We start from the raw sequence: 12,299 nt of genomic DNA on the forward strand, positions 1-12,299 counted from the left end.
AATCTGCGTTGCAACAAGGATGGAATTTACAGGACCACATCAGCGATGATGATATAGAAGAGCTCAGCATGTTCATTTTCAGTAAATGCTGTTTTCATTTTGTGAATGCTGTCCTCTCTTTTTTGTTCAGCCTAGTTTCAAGGTAAGTTCCTTTTCTTCTTTTTCCGGACTTTTCAGGGGTTGGCTTATCGGAGCCAGCCTAAATTGAAGTAAATACGGTATGTTCATTGTTATATATATTATTATAGTATAAATGTCTGAATGATCTGCTTTCTAAGTTGTGCATTTTGGTTTTGTGTTTTTCAGCATTATCTTTTGGTATTGTTAAGAATGGCCCAGCTGAAGTGCAAGTCTTGCCAGCCAGTTGCTACAACGGGCGTCAACGTTTCCTAGAGCGCCGCCGCAAACCTCTAACCATGACGTCACTAAATTGCCATTGTGACTGAATGAGTTCGGTGGGCCAACTATTGTTACCGAACCCACCAACGTGGACCTGATCTGCTATGAGTGGGGGAGTTGCCGCGGGAACGTCGTCGGAGGCCCCTTCCCACGCGCCGACCAAGACGCAGGACAATGGCTACCCGGGTGCTCTGCGAGGGTCCGCTCCGAGTTCTACGAAATCCGTGTGATATTGGTTTCGGACCGTGAACCTGTGTGTGTGTGTAAACTGTCCCTCGGAGAGGCGGCGTGTTTACAATGACTGGACGAACGTTTCCGCCGCCTTGGAATCGGGGGAGGACCGAGTGTTTATAAACGGCTGTTGTGCGGATGCTCGAGACACTTTCTTAAGCAGTCATGTTAACTGAGACACTCTCTCTAGCAGTCATGTTAGACTGATATAAATACTGTAAATAAACCCATATTCCTCGTTCTCGGTGAGAAGCAGTCCTTCCCTTCATCAACATCCTCAGCGTGGATAAGTTGGACGACGGCATGGGCCAGCTGCCTTCTAATTCATGCCCAACTCCAATCTTGACAACGGATCACGAGCGATGGGATTGAACCCCCAATCATAACAGTATATAGAACTTCTATTAGACGCATTCATGTATTTGTTGCCTCTAGGTTCTGGTATACATGGGTCATCCTGGAGACTCTTTGATCTTATTCTATACGCACTTCATTTCTTTTACTGATGGGTACTTTTTTAGAGCAATTGATTGTTCAATAACTTCGCTTTTCAGTGTCTCTTTCATCAGAGCACCAAATAAATGCCTTTGAATAATGAGTATTCATTGTCTGTTATTGATATTTTAGTACTTGAATGACAGGCATATAGTCATGTTAGCATTTTATTGTATCGGGGCTGCAAGACAATTTGAGTAATGGTAGTTGGAAGTTCACTATTAGTGCAGAAAGCACTTGTTGTAACTAATACACACAAGTAATTTAAGTCTTCAGTCAAATGTCAAGTCCCCCATGCCTATTTCATTCCTACATTTTATTTAAACAAATGTGTCTGCATTTGTACAAGCACTGGTGTGACACACATCTGCAAATATATTTGTACAAAATTTACATTTCGAATCTAGCATAGAATGACACTTGCACTGTATAATACATAGGTGCACAGAAGGCAAGAAATTGGGCCAATCATGTTTTTCGACATTTATAGATATTCTTTGTAAATTGAAGTTGTGGTAGTCTCTTATAAGAAATTTCCTCACCAAAAATGTTTCGATCAGGGCATGTTCTTAAGATAATAAATCAAATAATTAACTTTTTGTTTTGATTATTTGCAAATATTGGATGCTTTTGAATAGGCACTACATAAATGCAAACATTTTCACCCCGTAGGGGCGTCTGCATGAGCAGATGTTTGGTGTGTTGCGACAGCACGTACCTGAGCGCAGGAGGGTTGGACCCTGCCACGTCTAACCGTGCGTGGCTTAGCTGTGTCCGAGGAAAAGGGGATCCTGGGGGTTGAGCCGATGCCGTGTGTTTGGACCTTTATGCCCCCTCGGCGGAGGCAACACACCTCTTTGGCCTCGGCTTAAAGCATTTAAAGCATTACACTTAAATTGCATTACAGCATTACATTACACTTAAACACTTAAAGCATTACGTGTGTGCCCCTATTCACCCCCGTGGGCATAGCATAGACATAAAATATGAGAACATGCATAGTAGAGGCTGTATACGTTGCTAAGGTAGGTTGACTTTTCTGGTTATACAGGGATCATCTCCGCTGTTTGCTCATTTGTTCCTTATGCTCCATTCCTGTTTTTAGTAAGCAGTGCTTCCTAACATGCAGCACAACAATTGAAACATAGCACTGTTATGAACACCAAGGTGTGCACATTGTTTTGTACATATTTTGACAATAGCTGTTCGTTCTTTCGAAAACATTTTGGAACGTATTCTGCATTTGACTTGTTTCACCTCTGGCGTTAGTACATCTGTATTCCGATCAATCTGAAAAATTCTACATTTGCACACCACTAGTTTAAATCTATTTTAGGCAACAATGTACTACAACCACGTGAAGAGTCGCCTGCACCAACATGTGACCGTTTCAGTGCAGGTTCTTCTTTCAAAGTTTCTTTTTAGCTTGTGAACTTGCATAGGATTTGTCTATCCATACAGTTAAGCTTTGTAGGTGTCTATGTATTAATAAAAGGAAAATATGAAGTGGCAAAATGTGCACATGTGCAGCATGCTGCATGGCATTCTGTTGCACAAGCGTTACCGTATGCTCGGATGTGTTGAGCTGCTGGGGCAATTCATAGCATGTTCTAGCATAATGTGAAGTTCATGCATCGCTTCAAAATACATTGCTCTCTTTAAATGATATTCTCAAAGAACACTGCCAGGAACAACTTACTACAATCAGCTCGACAGCATAAATTTACCTGAACCGGGAAAAAGAGAACTTGAACAATTTGTTGAAACTAAGGAGGGAAACCTATTAGATAAATACCAGCACGAAGGTACTAGAGCTGTAGATCCACCCAAGGCAACTAATATGACCCCACCGATAATGCTACAAGTGAGCATCTAGAGCACTGCAGCAATGTGTTAGACATGACAGACTTTGAGTCCCGGGGAAGTTGATCTCCTGAAATGTCCAACATTTGGTCTTGCAAACAACTCAACGAATACATGTTTTCAAGACACATGTGCTTCAAGGAATTCTTTGATAGGCCAGGCATAGGAAAACCGGATAGAAACTCTCTCAGACCACCTAGAACGTGGACGCTAGATGGCTAACAGTGCCGCCGAGATCTTGATTTATACAAAGGCGCCTCACCAGGCCCCATAGCCAATTTTTGGTTATATGCTGGAAGTTGTTACGTGTCCTCTAGGGAGCGTTGTGCCGCAAAGGTTTTTCAAGTCGGCTCATTATTAGCCAAGATAGAAATATTTCATTGCCGCAAACCCAGGATTTCAGCAGGCGGGCTCCACTGCCAAGCAAGATGCTCTCTTCACTCGCCCTGTCTAGCCTCCGAAAGCAAAATTCCTTCCCTGCATTCTCCCATACCGGACATCGAGGAACGCGTGACGCATATGTCACAAGCCCCGCCTTATTTTCTTTCCTCCTTATGTTGTTTTTTTTTTTCTGCGATATGCCCGTCCGCTGACGGCGTCGCGCGCAAGCTGTTGTCTCGTTTACGCAACGCGGGATTTTGCGCGCTATGCACAAGGAAACATGACTAGTGGTATAATTCAGTGCTACATGAATACTGAGTCAGAACAAACGGATCGCCGAGCATGATCACACGCTGGAACACGGTAGAAAATGGCATAGTTTTGGTACCTGCGCACGTGACTGTACGACTGTGGGAACAAGCTGACGAAGCGGAAGTACATCTCTCTTGCTTCAGTGTGAAGTAAAATAAAAAACACAGACATTCCATTTGTGTGTTTTATTATTTCTCTGAACTTCAATTCGTGAATTCAAGCAACAGATCACACAGATAACAGATGTCTTGAATAATTCTCGAAGTCGTATGTCCCCACGAGCAACGTCACTGCGGACACAACTACGTAGGCACAGGTGCACAAGTACGTCATCCTCCGCCTTGGAGTGCAGCGGCCGCGCGAAGGAAAAATTGCGTTCAGTTTGAAATTTCAGATCTTTCCGGAGCGTGGCGATGTAATACTTAGCAGACACGATCGTTATCATGCAATGTATTCTCTGCACTTGTCAGCTCAAAATGGCCTGACCTGGTGAGGGGCCCCTTAAAGCTAATCTCAAAGGAAATTCTACACTCAACACAGCATTCCCGCAACCAGAAAAAATTTGTTCCCCGCTCAACACCACATTCTTAAAGAACTCGCGAAATGAAATTATATTGCAATAAAACCAGCAGACAAAGGTTGCAGTATCGTAATCTGGCCGATAGAAAAGTACAAAAATGAGGCCTCCAAACAACTGAGGAAGCCCACCCTTCACAGAAAACTCGACTCTAATGCAACTTCAGACTACAGCAATCGTGTGCAAAGCAGTGCAATGGTGTAGCTCTTGTCCAGGGAACTAATAATGCAGTCTGAATATCGCTTCATGATGCATAAGAACAAAGAAGCAGGCCACTTTTTATATCCTTGCTAAAATACATAAGGTTCCCGTAGAAGAAATATTTACAGCAGAAATCCCAGGTCTGCCTCTAGTGTCTAATAACACACCTACTAAGTCACTATCTAAATTCTTAAATCGCACCTGTCAGACATCCCCACCATGCACCCTCCCAACTTTTGTTCAAGACGCCCCACTTCAATTTATCGATGGCATTAACGCCAACCAATTCTATTATTTTCACTACCTGCAAGATTTTGGCACCGGCATGGGAACACTATTCGCTTGCACGTATGCGAACATTTTCACGGGACAGCTCGTGAACGCAGCACAAGCACAGTAACCAACCTAATTAGACATTTCAGCCGCTATCACCCGAGTATTAAATTCACTGCTCACTAATCTAGTCAAATCAACTTCCTTGACAATACGGTCTACTTAAAAAATGAAAAACTGAGAACAACATTCTTCAACTTTGAAGCTTTCTTTCCGTAAAACCTTCCAAAAACTGCTTTAAGCCAAGAAACCCATGAAACCATGTTTTAATTATGATTTGATGAAATAGACATAGGTATGTACAACTATAGAATACACAGTCACTGATGACTTCAGAATTCATTTCTCTTGTGTAAGCTCATCCAGTACATATTGCTACATGTACATTGCAGTTGATTTTGGACGACATGCGTGGGCACCCCGACGAAGAAGGAACTGCTCCCGAGTCTTGAGCTGTCGTCTGAACTGGTCAGTGCTGCGGTTGTTTTGTAAGTACAGTAAACTCACAGTTGTACGAATGTCGGTTTATCGAATATTTCAGATTAACGAACTTTTTAAAAATCCCCGGCAGTTTTCTTATAGATTCTATGCAAAAATGTTTCACTTAAACGAATTTCGGAACAGTCGATATTTCAGTTTAACGAACTCGCTCAGAGGACCAATGCTAATATTTAACGCAGTTTCACGCCCTGCACTGCAGGCACAACCGATGCCCGCTCTCATGAAACCGCCGCTCCAGCGGCAATGTAACATCGCTGGCGCTACAGCGCCCCTGGGGCAAAGCGGCATGGCCTCCGAGATTGCCGGCACAAGATGAGCAAGCATGTAATTTCGGAGGCCATGAACAAAGTAACATTGCTGCCGCTTACAACGCCGCCAGAGCAAAGCGGCCATCTGTCACACCACAAACCATGTTGCGTGTGTTCTTTATTCTATGGTGGCATCATAGAGAAAGAAATTGGTGGCATGGTCGTCGTGTCTTTCTTCAGGGCGCGGCGCCTTCAAAGGTGCCAAGTCCTCTTCCCATCTGACAACGGTTGCAGTCTCGTCGGTTCCGCGTGTGCACACAAAGGCAGCATTATAACACTATGAATGCCATGTTTTTTGCTACATGAATTGCACTTCAAACTTCTTACTCTGTATGCCATGTCTTTTGCTCCGTGAATTGCACTTCAAACTTCTGACTCTGTATGCCATGTCTTATGTTGGTCTAGTGAATATTCAGTTTAGTGAACTTTCAGTTAAGTGAACTATTTCTTTCGGTCCCTTGAAGTTCACTCAAGTGAGAGTTCACTGTATATGTTGTAAATAGTCTTCAGTGCTTCACCCATCGTTCATGTTATATTTTGGCTGTGGTTGGCATTCCCCGTCCTTGCCACTGAGCTCCGCAATATCTGCACCGTCCAGCTTTTTACCATGGTTCCTGGTGACGACACTTCCTCTGCACATACAGCTGCGACTCCACCAACAATGTACGTAACGTTTACCAATCCATGCAATCCTGGCGTGTTCTCCGGTCAAGTAAACGTAGACATTGAGGACTGGCTCACCATATATGTGCATGTTAGCTAGAACAACCGCTGGGACCCTACCGTAATTCGTGCTAGCAAATGTCATATTCTACTTCGGGGGAACACCATGTGTCTGGTTCCAGCACACGAGGACGAGCTATCTAGCTGTGACGCCTTCAAGGAGAAGCTCTGCAACCTCTTTGGAAATCCGCCCAGTCCCCAACTGTCTGCAAGAAAAAGCTTGCTGTCAAAGTGCAGTCTTCCACTGAATCCTATGTCTCGTACATACAAGATGTGCTGGTCCTTTGTCGCAAAGTCGACGAGAAAATGTCCGAGATTGACAAAGTAGGCTACGTTATCAAAGGGATCGCAGACGACTCATTCAACTTATTTGATCTACAACGTTTCCACCATCGACGTCATTGTCAAAGAATGCCGCCGCCTTGAGCTGGCCGAAAGCTGCTGCATCATTCCAGTTATCCCGTCTCCCTAACACGGCTGCAACATGTTGGGGAGACCCCTTCAATGACAACGTGATGTGTATCATTCGCCACGAGATCGAGGCTGCAAGTCCAGCCCCTTTCATTCCACGGCCACTTGACCAACCAACTAACCAATCAGCACCAGCGATCTGCCTTATCAGGCAGTTGTGCGACAAGAATTTACCAACCTCCGATTTCGTGCTGCCTGCTCCGTCTCCCGACCTGACCGTAAACCGGTGCCGACAGCTGTGCCTCATCGGTGTTCTCAGCGTGCGCTTTCTCGCTGCTTCTTTTTTTGTAATCCAGTGCATTATTTCTTAACACAAACATGACCATATGCCATGCTTTTTTTTAATGTGCTTCTTACCACTCCCTTTCCACTGCAGTGAAGTTGCCAGTATCTATAGCATCGACAAGTTCATAGACCAAACCGTCACGACATTAGTCGGGCAGCGGACTCGGGCGAGCGTCTCATTGCGCGTTTTTCAAACATCGCAGACCCGGTGCTGTACGTAGCAGAAATCTTCCTCGCGTCTGTGCTTGCTGCATACCCGAGTTGTAACCGATGACTGTTTGCCGGTTTTATGTTTCGCGAGCCAAGCTTCACGCAGCTTCTTGTCCTGCGGCTACGTATGAATAAGGCTGACACCGGGCACCGTTGCGTACGTCCGGCACTGCGGCACCGAGCAGTAGTCTACCATGTTGCGCGCCTTCAAAGGCAGCCACTACCTATTGTAGTGCTTTCAATCGTTGTGAAGGAGACACTCGAAGCTGGAAAATCTCGCCACTAAATGAGGACCGCAGCGTACGAAAAAACTTAAACTATCGTTTCCAGCTCTCTTCGGAGCTCCAGAAGCAGCCGACGCGGCCGCTATGTCCACGTGATCCCTAATAGCACGTCACGCCGACGGTGGCGCCAGCTTTTCCAGTGGTGGAGCTCGAGGCCAATTCTCCCAGATTCCGCAACCCTACTGAGTGGAGAGCTCCGGATGACAAGCCAATCTGCTGCTGTTGCCACCGAATTGGCCACGTACCTTGCCACTACCACACTTTTTGGACGTCCCCATATTGGAGCTGTTTTCTCCCCTGTCCTCGCCCACATGCCGATTTTCACCGTATGTCTCCTCCCAATGACGTTCCTGTAGAGAACCCTCATCCAGCTCGCTCGCCGTAACCTCAGCGCCATCGGTCCCCGTTGCCCCAGCCGCGCCTTTATTCGTCGTCAACCATTTTTGGACTCCCGCATAGAATACTGGACCATATGGTCCAGTATTCTAGTAGAAAATAATGCAGCACTATGTCCAGGAACTGCATATGCAGCTCCTGGACATAGTGCTGCATTATTTTTATCATGTCTAAATCCTCGATTAACGCTTCCAACTAACCAGAACTTACTTGATGTTCACGTCAACGATGTCCCTTTGACAGCGTTGTCACATGGAGCCCAGCAGGTGTCCATTATGGGTCATAGCCTCCGCCATCGTCTTAAGGAGGTTCTCGCACCTACTATTACACGAGCTGTATTTGCCACCGATGGCAGCACTGTTGCCATAACTGGAACGGGTACTGCACATATAAGCATCGCTGGCCGCCATGTTCCAGTCCTTTCTACAGGGCTGACCAATTGACTTTATCACGACGCTGCGCGCGGGTCAGTGAGAGGTGTACAGACTGCGCGATTTCAGCTGCTTATTCCTAATTATGAGGAAGAAAAGGATGTGCAGCTTCTGGAGTCACATCACTTAAATTTCACTTCAGAGAGAGTGTAAACTAAGTGGACACAGTCGACAGAATTAAAACTTTAAAAGAAAACAAACGAGTCGCTTCGGATCCCGTATGAGAGCCTTGTTCTCAATGGTTACAGGTGAAGTTTGCACGCAAGATCGATCTAAAAAAGGTGACGCAAACAGAATCCTTAGATGGAAAATCTCGTAATGACTACACACTCTCGATTGCATATATACCTTTTGTGTTGCATACAATATTGTCATGGGTATAAAACTAGTTACACGGTGTATTTACAAGGCGTACATAAACAGCAGCTGAGAATCCCCAGAGGCCGTTGCCACTTCATTGCCTTCACCGTCGACGACATTGTCCTCTCTTCCCACAGTAACACGACTCCCTGCAGAAAAAGCATCGTCCCGGTGCTTCAGACGGGGCCATCGGTAAGGGCATAGGAAGGCTTAAGCCGAGAGACGTGTACGACGTCGGGTGATGTGGAACCGGGTGGCATATGACAGAGGTCACGAGGATTATCACGTAAGTGACATTGGTCACTTGACGTAGAACGCGGTATGGGCCTTTGTAGCACGGAAGGAGTTTCTCGGAGAGCCCCACTCGACGGCAATGGGACCAAAGTAGCACGAGAGAGGCTGGTGAAAAATATGTGTCATGATGGCAGTGATTGTAAGCGTGCCGTTGAGTTTCCTGTGATGCCAACAAACAAGTACGGACAAGCTGGCGCGCATGGTTGGCGTGGGCGATGGCGTCGCGGGCGTACTCGGTTCTCGAATACTGTATCAAGGGGAGTGAAGTGTCCAATGTTAATACAGTCGAACCCATTTATAACAATATTCAAGTGCCACTAAAATTCAATTGTTATAACCGATCATTGTTATAACCGGGTCGCATCAAAAAATCAAAATAGGGGGATGGCAGAGCTGAAGTGAGAAAATAGTGGGGAGGCCAGTGTCCCTCCGCTGCCGGCGTTAAAAAATGGCGCTGCTATAACAACTGCAAAGAGGTATCACGGGCGGCAAGCGATATGCGAGCACCGCCGAGGCATCGCTTGGGAGGCGCCAAAAGGGGCCTTTTAAAAATTGCGAGAAGGCTGCCGCGGCAGCCTGTCGGCTTGAGAAATCCAGAAGAAACGCTGAGGAGAGATCGCCACAAGCATCTCGCCACGCACTTCTCACTGGCTTGCACGAGAAAAGCCTATGTCCGTCAGCCATGTATGCTTTACGCGAAGCTTGCCGATATCTTTCTCCAAGGCGTCCATGTGCTCCACGTAGTGCAGCGGAAGGTTCCTCGCGAAGAGAAAGCCCCGGAGGACTGAATCATCTGCCAGGCATCCTGTGAGGACAACGTTGAGGCAGCCTGCCCTACTGCGTCATCGCTGCCGTCGTCGCCGTCGGTATCCGATGCAAGCACATTGCGACGATCGTCTTATCGGTTAAAAGCACTTAGTTTCCAAATCTATAGCCGTGCGCTTTCTTTTCACCGGCAACGTCGTGCATTGCCGATGATCTGCGGACGGATCAGCCATTTTCCGTTTCGGCGGCGAGTCAAGCGAAGTTGAGAAACCGCGTGGCCAGCAGCGACATCAGCACACCAACAAAAACGAACGCGAGCAAGCAAGCAAGCTCTTCGCAGAACGGCACCGCCGAGAGACGCTGTCGGATGGATGTTATTGATGTTGTTTTGTGGCTAATGGACGTGCTTTTCGGGGCTCCGTGGCGGCGACGAAATCATAAGTTTTTGTGCATGCTTCGAGCTTGCTTCTGTTTTTGATTTTCTGATTTGTTTTTCGCCTTTAAATAGTAATTGGGTTGCTTTCTTTCTTTATTTTGTCTCGTATTTCGTGTACGCGGGTGTGTTTCGTGTACATCTGGTTTTGCAGGATGGTTAGAGCGTCTTTTCGTGCCACGTGCTTCAACACTTGCAGCCGGGTGGGATGTTCAGTGTTTGTAGCCTTTAAATGGTAGCTTGGAGGTGGCAAGACTAATTGCTATTAGTGGTTTTACTGCGCGTGTTTTGGTAGGAAAGTGAGAGAGTGTCATACCTTGGGTCTCCGCGGCATTGATTCATATTGAAACAGTGGTGAGAGTTGCTCTGCGACATTTTGAGGATTTGGATCCTGTGCGTATCGGTTTTTGCTAAAAGGCACGTGCTCTGCATTATTTTAATATTTTAGTATTGTAGTATTTGCATCAGAAAAAGCCGTGCGATACATGGCAAGAAAGCCGGGAAAGCAGGCAGTGCTCAGGAGGTCCCTCAAGGCAGATGAGGGGACGGATGAGAATGGAGAGGGAATCGAGTTAACCGGCACACAGTGTGATGTTGATGCTAGGCTGCAGAAAATGGAGGCTTTCCAGTAAGAGCCTGTCAAACAGGTGGAAGAGCTCAAAAATGAGCTAACTAGGGAGCGTGATGCACGGAAGGTAGTTGAAAAAAGACTTGAAGCAGCCGAGCAAAAGTTGAACAGTGCCGCCAATGTGAACGAGAATGTGCGTGCAATGGAACGCAGTCCCCGACGTGAAAGGAGAGGGAGTGCTAGCAAAGTACGTGGAATGCGTGCAACGAGGTGAAGGGTTAGCTGGAAAAAGCGGCACCCACCTGGCGGCCGCCACGCGGAAAAAGCAGGAGCACTGGGGCAGTGCCCCTTGTCGAGTCCGGATCACGTGAAAAAGGATAAAGGGAAGCCGAGAGAGGTAGGAGAAAGTGAAAGGGTGATTATCGCCGGCGACTTAAACCTGGCTAGGTGCCCAGAAGCAATTGTGGAGAGGGTGAAAGGCAATAAAAGAGTGGCGGTAGGGACATTTCCAGGGCGGACACTGGGTTCTGTCGTGGAGCGAGCAAAAGAAAAGCTCGCGGAAAATGCCCACGTGCGCAACCTTGTCATAGTAGCAGGTGGGCTAAATGGCGTCCTAAACAGGAAAGGGACAGGACTAGCCCAGCGCTTGGCGAAGGGGGTGAACGACTTGCACGAGCTATCCACTCAGGTGCAGATCGTGGTGTGCACGGTGCCGGAGGTGCCTGTACGTGACAGTCACGTACAAAGAGCCGTAGTGGCTGCTAATGAGGCGATATGTACAATGAGCCGAGAGAAAGGTTTCGAGGTTGTCTAGTAAACGGGGACGTTAGAAGGTGAGGTCGTTTTAAGCGAAACGGGATCCACTTCAATTACAGGCTTAAACGAGAAGTGGGCTAGTGATTTGCTGGTCGCGCAATTGCTTTTTTAGGGACCCCACTGGCGCTCAGGAGGTCAGTGTACGTAGTAATGAAGAAGATCCCCTAGGGGAACCTCAAACAGCGTCGCTGTCAATCAGAAAAAGGAGAAAAACAAGAAAGAGAGCTCGCCATGCAGTAAGTTACATAAACATGCAGGGTGGCAGAAGGAAAAGTGGGTAGAGATTGAGGAGCAGTTAAATAGAGAACATATGGAGGTACGTGCGGTTACAGAAACGCACCTTAGAGACTCGGAGGAGCCGCCAGTGATTGAGAATTATGTTTGGGAAGGGTGCAACAGAACTTAGTCGGAAAGAAAGGGAGGGGGTCGGAATGCTCATCCATCAGGGAGCCAAATGGAAGAGTAAATTCAAAATGTCAAGAGCATGTTATCAGGTTATCAGGTACAATGAGTGGAAAGAAAACTTGGCTGGGCGTTGCGTATTTATGGACCGTAAATAATTGAACAGAGAAGAATAAAGAGTTAGTCGAATGCATAAGCGCTGATACTAGGGTTTCGGGAATGGTGCTGAAATTATCCTATTAGGTGACATGAATGCCCAC

General features: G+C 46.7%; 1 protein-coding gene across 2 annotated transcripts in view; it reads left to right on the top strand.

Moving 5' to 3' along the window:
- The window catches only part of LOC142590485 (uncharacterized), a 98,085-nt gene that overhangs the window by 22,071 nt on the left and 63,715 nt on the right, over positions 1-12,299 (top strand). The window contains exon 5 of one of the 2 annotated variants that reach the window (XM_075702643.1): positions 307-2,602. The exons of the other annotated variant lie outside the window; for it this stretch is intronic. The gene's annotated coding sequence lies outside the window, so the exon portion shown is untranslated. Of the gene's footprint in view, positions 1-306; positions 2,603-12,299 lie in introns of those variants that run through there. 2 annotated transcript variants of the gene reach the window in all.

This window comes from Dermacentor variabilis, chromosome 8 (assembly GCF_050947875.1).
Source record: "Dermacentor variabilis isolate Ectoservices chromosome 8, ASM5094787v1, whole genome shotgun sequence".
Lineage (NCBI taxonomy): Eukaryota > Metazoa > Arthropoda > Arachnida > Ixodida > Ixodidae > Dermacentor > Dermacentor variabilis.